Raw genomic sequence first — 11,458 nt, forward strand, 5'->3', positions numbered from 1 at the left:
TTTTGCTTTAATTCTAACAAAGACGGAAACCTGTTGGAGAATTTTGATTAGGAAAGTGAAACGGTCCCAATAATGTGTTTAACAGTAGTTCTCAAATGGGGGCAATTTTGCCTCCCAGGGGACATTTAATAATGCCTGGAAAATGTCATGATGCAGGGTGAAATGTACCGTTAAACATCCTATAATACACAGGGCAATGACAAATAATTATTTGACCCAAAATGTCAAAACAACCAATGTGGAGATACACTATTTTAAAAGGATAACCTGGTGATAGTGTTAAGAATGGGGGACATGAAGAAGCAGGGAAACTAGCTAGGAGATGACTTCAATAGTCCAGGTGATAAGATTTGAACAGGGGTATTAGCAGCAGAGGTGGTGAGAAGTGGTTAAACTCTGGATCCATTTTAAAGGTAACTTTGCTGAGGCAGTGAATGTGGGTGGTTTGAAAAAAGAAGAGCACCACAGATGACTCCAAGTAAATCAACAGAGAAATGTATATGCTCAAGGGCTCAGGATACCTGAACTTTTTGTCTAATGATATCACTCATTAGCTCTTTGAGTGTGGACAAGTGTGGGAGTTGATTAGTTTGCTCACCAGTAAAACAAGGAGGTTGGACTATATAACTTTTAGTTTTTATCAGCTCTAATACTAAATATCTCTGAGTTCACCCCTATCAACTGTGCCACTGACGGTAAAATAATCTCAAAATTGAAAGCAATTTTCATACTAAGTGGTGGACTATAATCACTGGGTGATTAGTTTATCACAGACTGTAATAAAACCAAAAGAGGTATAGTTACCAAAGGTGCCAAGAGACTACAATTCCCTCATTATCCACAAACTCGGACAGAGAGTCTAATAATCTTTTCTCTTAAAGAGAAAAGGTCACAGAGGTCACTCTGTTAGTGAAAGACAATGCTCAGTTTGCTTTATCATGATTCATGAGGATTTAAGTATTCCTCTCGTGGAATCTCTTATTACAAATATGAAGGATTAATTCTATAAAGTCTGACAGAGTCACAGAAAATTTTAAACATTCAGCAAACTTCATGGTTGCCACTATAAGTTTGATGTGGAAACCCATAATAACAAAACATTTGTAGTATAATGAGCCAAGTTTTCCAAAATGGAGTCCAAACTGTTTTTTTTTTTCCATTAAAACGCTGTCATTCATTTTGTTGTGATATTTACTATATCTTGTCTCAGCAGAAAGGCGATACTATCCTGTTTAGTCTATGAATGGCATGAAGAAGGAAAACCCTATAATGATAAGAGAAATATCAATTTTTTTTTGAATGAGAGCCAATGGGCTTTAAACTGCTCGAGAAGCTAACATTGATTAAAGGACCCTCTCAAACAACTTGCTTTATTAAGTGGTGACTTAGGTCTAATGCAAGATGATTTGAGAGCAAGAATGAAGCCCATTCATAGGATCAGTACCATAAGAAGACTTCTGAAATCTATATGTGCAACATATGCATAATCTGCATGGACTTCAAAGATGAAGGGACTACTCAGGAATGACTTAGCTATACAGAACAAAAAGATGAAGGAACACATATGTGCTTCTCACCTAAATAGGGCTTACTGCATGCATGATTTAGCTGCTGTAGTTTCAAGAGATACTCTAATTAGAGCCTTCCTAGAATTCATTGGTTATAACCTTGAGCCCACCACACTAACAAACCAGTGGCACAGGCAGGCATTCTGCCCATACAGAGAGGTTCAGAAGTGAACATGGATGGACCATGAAACCAATGACCTTACCCTGTCTATAGTTAGAAGGGACCAATCCTTAGAGAAGGATGTCATGCTTGGTAAAGTAGAGGGTCAGTGAAAAAGGGGAAGACCCTCAATGAGATGGATTGATGCAGTGGCTGCCGCAATGAGCTGAAGAGTAGCAAATATTCTGAGGGTGGCACAGGACCAGGCTGTGTTCCATTCTGTTGTACACCGGGTCTCTATGTCTTAGAGCCAACCCGATGGCAGCTGACAACAACAACAACAATGCATATAAAATCAAGTTAACATCAGAATGCTTAGAATTCCACTGTTGAAAAGCATCTTGAGAATTCTCTAGTTTGCATCCTTTATAAACACTTTTGTTAGTCCTGGTCAAGTTCCATTATAGACCCCAACCAAAACGTAGAGTAAAGCCTTCTCAAGAATCCAAGAATGGCTCCCTTACCTCAAGCCACACTTCTTACATTACAAGTGACTCTCACATCATTGGATTTCCAACATGGTGTCCAACAATATTTAGAGCTTGCAATAAATCTTACACCAAATAATTAACATTAATTCTCATCAGGATCCCATCTTATAAAATGGAAAATTTAGGTGCAGGTCTGTTCAGAGACAGAAAATCTCACTAAATAGCAGTGACAGACTCTGTTCTTAGAAACAATGACCCTTTATTCTATATCTTTTGTGGCTCTGATCTTTCCATCGCATATCATATTTATGAGTATTTCTTCCTTATTATACTGAAAACCCCAAAGGAAGAGAAATGAATTCTACTTATCGCTCTAGCTCACATGATCTTCAGTAACCCTTACCTACCTCACAGGTATTTAATACATGGCTGCTGTATAAATAAGCATACATAGACAAAACATGAATAATTTGAGAAAATTACCTAAGTTGGTGGGAAAAAAAAAAAAACATAACACAGGCTAAAAAAAACAAACCTTGGACCTAATTCCCTTTGTTGTTAGGTGCCCCTGAGTCAGCTCTGATTCACAGCAGCCTTATACATAATAGAATGAAATGGTGCCAGTCCTATGCTATCCTCACAATCACTGCTATGCTTGAGCCCATCATTGCAGCCACTATGTCAATACATATCTTTGAACGTCTTCCTTTTTTTTTTTTTGCTGGCCCTCCACTTTACCAAGCATGATGTCCTTCTCCAGGGATGGGTCCCTCCTGACAACATGACCAAAGTACAAGAGAGAAAGTCTTGCCATCCTCGCTTCTAAGGAGCATTCAGTTGTCCTTCAATTGTAAAGTTGAGGATATGACACAGATGGTTATATAACCATTTAAGAAGTGGTTGTTGTTGTTATGTGCTGTCGAGTCAGACCCGACTCATAGCGACCCCTCCTTGGGTTTCCGAGGCAGTATCACTACGGAAGTAGATTGCCCAACCTTCCTTCCAAGGAGTAGCCAGTGGGTTTGAACCGCCAGCCTTCTGGATAGAAGTCAAGTGCCTTAGGCACTAGGCTACCAGAGCTCCTATTTAAGAAGTAGTCACGTAAAAAGGTGAAAATCACTATTAGCTCACAGGTACAGAAAGCAGGCAGAGAGTCAGACTTGGCCCTCCCAGCTGCTGTGGTCACTGACCCCTGTACTAAGATGCCATCATGACACATGGTGAGGGGGATTCAAGCAATTCTTTCTCCCTCTGTGTAGTTAATTTACCCTTCATAAGAGTTTAGCAAGAATATTTGGTCTATTGGCTACACCTACAAGCAAAGTTCTTCATTGTATTCATTCATTCATATTCCTAAGCACCTGTTCAAGGCCTAGGGAGCACTGGTGGTTCAGTGGTAAAATGCTTCCCTTCCACGTGGGAGATTCTGGTTGGTTCCATCAATGCCCATCATGTGCAGCCACCACCCTCTCTCAGTGAGCCTTGCCTGTTGTTATGATGCTGCCCAGGTTTCAGCACAGCTTCTAGACTAAGACAGACCAGGAAGAAAGATCTGGCAATCTTCTTCCAAAATCAGCCAATGAAAACCCTGCACAACGGGATGACTTGTAACCAATCAGGGGATTACACAGGACCTGGCAGCGTTTCATTTCATTGTTCATGAGGCAGTCATGAGTCAGGGCAGAGTCCATCGCAGCTAACAACAATAACAGCATTCCATGTCCGTCCAGCTCCCCAGCTAACCTCAATCCCTGAATCCTCCAGGCCTCTGCCGCAGACCCACCATTCCATCCTCTCCCTCTAGTCCTTCCCCTTGACATCTCTGGGCACTCCCTGCTCTTCCAAACAAGCAGCAGCCTGCCGTGCCTGTTTTGTAGGCTTGGCACACCAAACCGTGGTGGACTCTGCAAAACATACTCCTCTCATTGCTGACCCTATTGAAAAAAAGCCAGTATCAGCTAATCATTTACTGCGAAGCTCCAGAGAAGAGGAAAAATAAGTCTCACCAACTTTTTCTTTATCTTATATGAAGAAATTAAAGGAAAAGAGGAAGCTGTTTCTTTTGTTTTCTTAGTGCAGTTAAGCCCAGCACAGTTTAACCCTCTATGACCCAGCTCAGTAGTCTTTTCTAGCAGCTTTTAAAAGATACATGTGTAACTCACTGCCCTAAAAAGCGAGGGGATTGTCAAAGTCTCAAGTGACGTGGCTTCTGGATTCCTGAGCTTGTCCAACCACTTGTATAGCACTCTGGGACAAACTTCTGTGCAGCTGCTTTTCCTGTATTTATCTTACGTGATCTTTAACAAATTCCTCTCACGTTGTTGCCAATTTAGGGGGGAAAAATCAGTGAGAATCAAAGCAAAGGAATGATCTCCGTCACCACCATTTAGGAAGATTAAACGCCCAAAATTTATCTAAATAATAAACAGCAGTTCTCCTGGTATGATAGAAGCTATAATTCCACGGAGGGGTCCAAGTGTTATCATAAAACACTCAGAAGTAAATTTATACACAATTCTCAGATGAAAACGAAGACCAAGAGCAGAAAATACGCTGAGTTTATTTAGTGTAATACACAGGTCGCCTTCTCAAATGTGAGAGTGCCCATAATTTAGCAGTAGAGACACTTTTTTTTCCTCCCAAAGCACATGGCCCCAGACAAATCCACATGTTTCCTTTCATGTTCTGTCCCCTTTTATGGGATGCTTTCTTCATGCGTTCAGCTCTTTCAACCTCACATAACTTCAAGATCCAAGATGCCAGGGGCTTAATAGATACCAAACCACCAGAACACAAGAAAATGGTCACTCTTTGTAAGGTAACATCTTGATTTGTATAATGTATGCTAGACATGTAATTTTTAAGACCATAATTAGTGTAAATTTTAAAGCATATTATCCACAGTTGCTACTGTCTTCATAATATAATCAAAGAGACAAGAGTGTCTCTTTCTTCCTTCCAATCCTTTCTCTCCCTTCCAATCCTTTTTCTCTCTAGTCATAAAGAAAACATGAAAATCTATGCCCTTGCTATTACATAGCTAAAGGGATGACTAATGGAGACATGAAAATAACTGATAATAATCAGAGGCATTTACATGCAATCAGATCCATTCTGCTGTGCACTAGGTGGTCTGAGGGGGTGGGGTTTACCCACCATCTTAATTAATGGTGAGGCTGAGGCAGGGCTACATTAAGATTTGTTGCAGGTTCATCTTTGCACTGTGGCTTATGAACACTGGGTGATCTCTTTTTCTGTTTCTTCTTGTATTTCTGTTAACTTCCTTAGGGTGGTTCACCATTTGATCCTTTTTCTCAGAGAGATTGCTAATTTTATTCTGCAGGCAATTGAAAAGGCTCAGAGGGGTTAAATGTTTAACCAAGATCACATATTTTAGACTTTTAGATGAAAGGATCTAGTAACAATATTTAGACTTTTCTTAATTCTAGGATGAGGATTTGGTTCCATAGCAACTTTGCGCTTCTTAAACATGTCCTTTCTCTCACATTGTATAAAAGTAGAGTGCGGAGTGAACCCAGCACTGAGGTAGGATAGACAGAAACACAGAATAGTAATTGCCTATGTGATACAGGGGGAGCTCTGGTAGCATAGTGGCTAAAGCACTTGACTGCTAACCAGAAGGCTGGAGGTTCAAATCCACCAGCCACTCCTCGGAAGGAAGGTTGGGCAATCCTACTTCCGTAGCGATACTGCCTCGGAAACCCAAGGAGGGGTCGCTATGAGTCGCGGCCGACTCCACGGCACATAACAACAACAACAACAATGTGATACAGGCTCCACTTTGGCTACTGTGGTTCCAGAAAATCCATCCTCTGGTTTAGGGAACTGACACTTCTTGGTTATATGAACTTGTAATCTGGAAATAAGGACAAAGCCAAAAATTCTGATACTCAAAAAAAAAAAAAAAAAAAATTGGTATCAAGTAGGTTATCAGACTATAAATTTTGCTAATCAGTAATCCTGGGGAGCCCAGGGTAAACACATGGCTGGAGAAAGGTCTGTGGAATTCCTTGGGCAGGGCCTGTCTGAGTGCAGAAGTTCCCAAGTTGCTCTGACTACCCAGCAACAAACCTGAGGACCCTGAACACATTTCTGGAGATGGGGGTGGTGGAGGAGTAGGCTCCAGGATGTTGAAGGAGCCATGCAAAATTACAAACCCATTGTCCATTTCAGTTTCTCCTTGGGATGTCCCTAAATCACAAAAAGCCTGAATTTATCCCACATAACTGAATCTGTGAATAATGTAGGCATTTGACCAGAATTTATAAGTATCAGATTTGCCAAATTTTTATTTAGTCTAGAAAATCTGCATTGATCTACACATGCATTAGCACCCTATTGACTACTCTCAAAGTCAGAAACTGTGCCTAAAATTTTATTTAAATCCTTTTCCTTCTTGCAATTAGCTGAGTACTGAACACAGATAATAATAATAACAACATATGATTATTATGATGATATACTAAAAGAAGTAATAAAGCATCAAATTCTGTATATTTAATTGAAGGAGAATATCTTACCATCCTTAACATGCTCAGTGAACAGAGGAGAGACTGAACAAAGGGGAATGAATATTTTGAGCTTCTTTAGTAATTAGTTTTCACTGGGCCTAAAGTTAGGAGCTCTGGTGGCATGGTGGTTAAAGCATTATGCTGCTAACAAAAAGATTGGCGGTTCGAACCCACCAGCCACTCCATGGGAGAAAGATGAGGCTGTTTGATTCTGTAAAGATTTACAGCCTTGAAAACTCTACGGGATAGTCCTACTCTGTCCTATAGGGTCACTATGAGTTGGGATTGATTTGATAGCAATGGGTTTGGTTTCTTGGTTGGCTTTAAAGTTTGGTTCACTAGTAACAGACCTCAACTGTACACCCTCACTTACAGGCATGCAGGACCAGACAAAAGCTCATAGTCACATTGCCCGGCCATGCTCTACAGATGAAGACACTCATGGATACCCATTGGATACGAGATGCCACTGTCTCAAAGACACAAAGTCAGTAACACCGTTGGAGATGGTTTTAAAAGTAGCTTTTAGATTGAGTTGCTGTTGAACATTGGTATGTCAAATATTTTTTGTCACCAATGTAAAATAAAGAAGAATTAAATTCAAAATGTATATGAGGACAGGCTAATTAAGATGTTGTACATTTTGCTTTAGGCTCAATTCAAGCTAATCACTAGAGTGATGACTAGGAAAATCACATCATTTATTACACAAATCAGATGCTTTGGAAACTGAAAGGGGACTCAGTTGATAATTACACAAGGACAACATGTATAAACTGGAATTATTCATGGCAACTGGGGATATATGAGCCCTTACTATCACTCTCTTCAACATGATTATCTATGTCCATAATCAAGCCCTTTTCCAAAATCTATGTATTTATATCTGACAGTCAGAAATCCTGTCAGTCTTTATGAGTATTATGCTTGGTTCAGAAGTAATTATATTGAAATATAGCACATACATTTCTATTTCTGAAATGTGTAATATACTCTCAAGCTTTCTAAGTTTTTAGTTACATTTGGATTTAACAGAATTATTGCCTCATTCTCATCTAAATATTGATCACTCATTACAGAAACTTCTTTAGGTGGGGATAAAAGGTCAGTGGTGATTTCCACAGCTCACATGCAATACATGTCATGGCAACACCTCCTGGCTGTAACTGGGAAAGTTGGACTGGAGGTTGTTCATCCTGGCATGTAGCTAGCTGGACATGAGGTGAAATCAAATGATCAAAAATATGATGGGTCTGAGGGAAAGGGAATGGGGACTAGTAAGTATCACACCACCCTATTAGTCTTCAGAGTGACTATGAAAAATGGTAAGTGAATCATGGTAGAAAAGACCCCAGCCACTCAGACACCATTAACTCCACTGTCTTTGACCATGAAGAATGGTGGCAGGATGAGACATGGGAGTTGGGATCATAGGGGACAGTCCTGCTCCACCACATTCAATGACTCACACTCTTTGCCTGTTGGCTTGACAGTGGGGTGTTCAATGCTTTGACAGAGATAAATATGTTCTGAAAACCTTCCCAGTCAATGTTCACGTCGGCAACTAACAGTTATCCTGGCCCTCGCTAAAAGCAGTAGAAATTTACAGAAGAGTGATCTGGCATTTTTGGTTGCATTAATTACTAATTCAAGGTCCCTGGTGATGCAAATGGTTCACGCTTAATTGCTAAGCTATAGGTTGGTGGTTCAAACCTATCCATCAGTACTGCAGAAGACAATCCCTGCCAATCTGCTTCCATTAAGATTATAACCAAGAAAACCCTGTGGAGTAGTTCCTGTAAGGTTGCCATATGCAACAACAATGCAACACACTGCCGTCCAGTCATATCTGACTCATAGCAACCCCCTCCTCGGGTTTCCAAGGCAGTATCACTACGGAAGTAGATTGTTCAACCTTCCTTCCGAGTGGTTGGTGGGTTTAAAACACCAGCCTTCTGGTTAGCAGTCAAATGCCTTAGGCACTGCTTGTACCATGCAGGTAGTCCAGCATCACTTAGGTTGGGGTGTGGGGGAGGTGGGGAAATATCCAATAACTTCTATCCACATTAAGGTAAGATTATCTAAAAACAACTTAATAGGGCCACCTCAGGAGTTATCATAGTTTATGAGAAGTCCATGCTTAATTAAATTCAGCAACCACTTATTGAGTCTTTATGTGAGATATGTGGAGTGGGAATATTTCCAAAGAAAGCAATGTATATCTAAAGCCATGAAAAGATTTAGGCTCTAGAAATTCCACTCCTAAGAATTTACCTAACAAACAAATAATTCAATGGAACTAAAACTACTGTATATACAAAAGAAAAATGTTCAACACAGTGTCTCCTATTATAGCAAACCCAGCTAAACAGAAACATTAACTGTCTAATATTAGAGAAATAAATAAGTAAATCACAGAGCAATAATATAATGATATAGTAAATAATCAAAATCATTCTGTGAAAAAGGAGGTAGCAGAAATGGTACACATTTAGCTACTTATCAATAAGTTGATCGTTCAAACCCACCTAGAGGTGCTGATGAAGAAAGGCCTGGTGATTTGCCTCTATATAGATTACAGCCAAGAGAAATAGATATACCATTTGACCCAGCATTCTCATAACTAGGTATACATCCAAAAGAAGTGAGCAGGAAGACATGAATAGATTCATGCACACCCATGTTCATCACAGCACTATTACAATAGCAAAGAGATGGAAACAAACTAAGTGTCCATCAACCAAGGAATGGATAAACAAACTGTAGTACATACACACAATGGAATACTATGCAACCCTAAAGAATAACATAGAATCTGCAAAACACTGCATAATGTGGATGAACTTGGAGGACATTATGCTGAGTGAAATAAGTCAATCACAGAAGGACAAATATTGTATTAGTCCACTATTGTAAGAAGTCAAGGAAAGGTTTAAGGTTTAGATATGGAAGGAAATTTTCTTTGTTGGTTACCAGGGATCAGTGGGGGAGGGGAGGGAAAATTTCTAGATAGGTTGGGGGGAAAAAAAAGATAAGTATGTATATATATATATATATATATATAAAACCATAGTTTATTAGTGTTTATCAGTGGTAAGAAGGAGGGTGAAAGGGGAAGCCTCTGTTTGAAGGGGCATTGAGTTGATGCTAAGGGTGGTGGAACATTTTGGAAAAGGAGAGCAATAATGGTGGCACAACGGGAAAGATGTCATCAATGTCCCTGAGCTGTAAATGGGGAACTTGTTATGTTGGTGAATGTCATATATGTTTTCACCATGATAAAAGTAAAAAAAAAAAAAATTACAGCTAAGAAAACCCTACAGAGTTCAGTTCTGCTCTGTAACATGGAAACTCCATGAGTCGGAATTGACTTAGCACCACCAGGTTTTTGATTGTTTGTTTTCACTGTGAAGACTAGAAAGAAATAAGACAATAATAAGCAAATAATTATTGACCAGGGAATGATTGGTTTGGGGATGAACTCCCGCCCTGCCCAAATATTGTCATGTAATCGATCACTTATTGCATATGATAGAGCACTATATTGTATGCAACATTTCAGTATGGTTCTCATGTGGTAAGTTCATGTATAAATGCATGAATACATAAAGAGGAAAGAGTTCTGTGGCTTCCTCTTCTAAACCTTTTAACTAAAGAAGGAGATGTGCGGATTGCTGAAGTCATAGCACAGACAAGGTCTCTCACTTCTGACTGGGCATCCTTCCCATAACTGCTCACCAGAGTGCTTCTCAAACATACACACAATAGCGCATCTTCCTGTGCATTTTTCTCTCTGTTTTGAAGCCTAGTCCCACATTCCTCAGAGGCCAGTTAGCAATGCAATAAATTAATTTGTACTTTGGAGTGAACTCTTTAATCCTTTTGTTCTGTCACCTCCCAGTCAAACACACACTCTCACATTTGCATGTATTAACATAATGAAACATTAATTACACAGTGTCTAGGATAGGACAAGCAAAGCACTTCAATCAATCTCAATAACTTGCATCAGGAAGGTAAAAAAAACTGCCTGGCCTTATCAGGACCACATAATAGACACAAACATAGGCTTGATGACTGTTGTGGGTGTGATTTATAACCAACATCTAAAAACAAAAAGCAGAAAATTACAAGAAGACTAATCAATAACAATTATCTTCATGATAGATGGACAAATTTTATTCCTTTGTTGGGTGGTATTGTCAGTCTAGTGGTTTGTTTGCAACAGAGAATAAAGATTAAGCAAACTGTTCTACAAAACCAATGAGGTCCAAAAATGTTCAATTCCTGGTGGGGGAGAGCATTGTATGATTTCCCTCAAGAAATTATAGAGTGAATCTGAACAGAGACTATGACTCCCAAGTCTTCACAGATGGCCCTTCTGTGAGTGCTGAGATAGGTCTCTTAACCCTTCAACATTCATTTTGTCCTCTGAGTCTCTCCGCATATATGTGTTCATATTTTTAGGAGCTCTGGTGGTGTAGTGCCTAAGCACTTGACTGCTAACCAGAAGCCTGGTGGTTCAAACCCATCAGCCACTCCTCAGGAGGGAGATTGGGCAATCTACTTCCGTAGTGACACCACTTCGTAACCCAAGGAGGGGTTGCTATGAGTCATCTGACTTGACAGCAGTGACTTTGCTTTCTTTTTTATTTTGGTTATTAAGATATTTTAGAAGGTTGGAATTCTACCAATTTGGCACATTGTGCCAGCATGAACTCTGATTGGTTGGTGCTGAACTGTGTCCCTTGCTAAATATCTAAAAAT

Source organism: Orycteropus afer, unplaced genomic scaffold, assembly GCF_000298275.1.
Source record: "Orycteropus afer afer isolate SDZICR_OR568_19922 unplaced genomic scaffold, OryAfe1.0 scaffold00029, whole genome shotgun sequence".
Taxonomy (NCBI): domain Eukaryota; kingdom Metazoa; phylum Chordata; class Mammalia; order Tubulidentata; family Orycteropodidae; genus Orycteropus; species Orycteropus afer.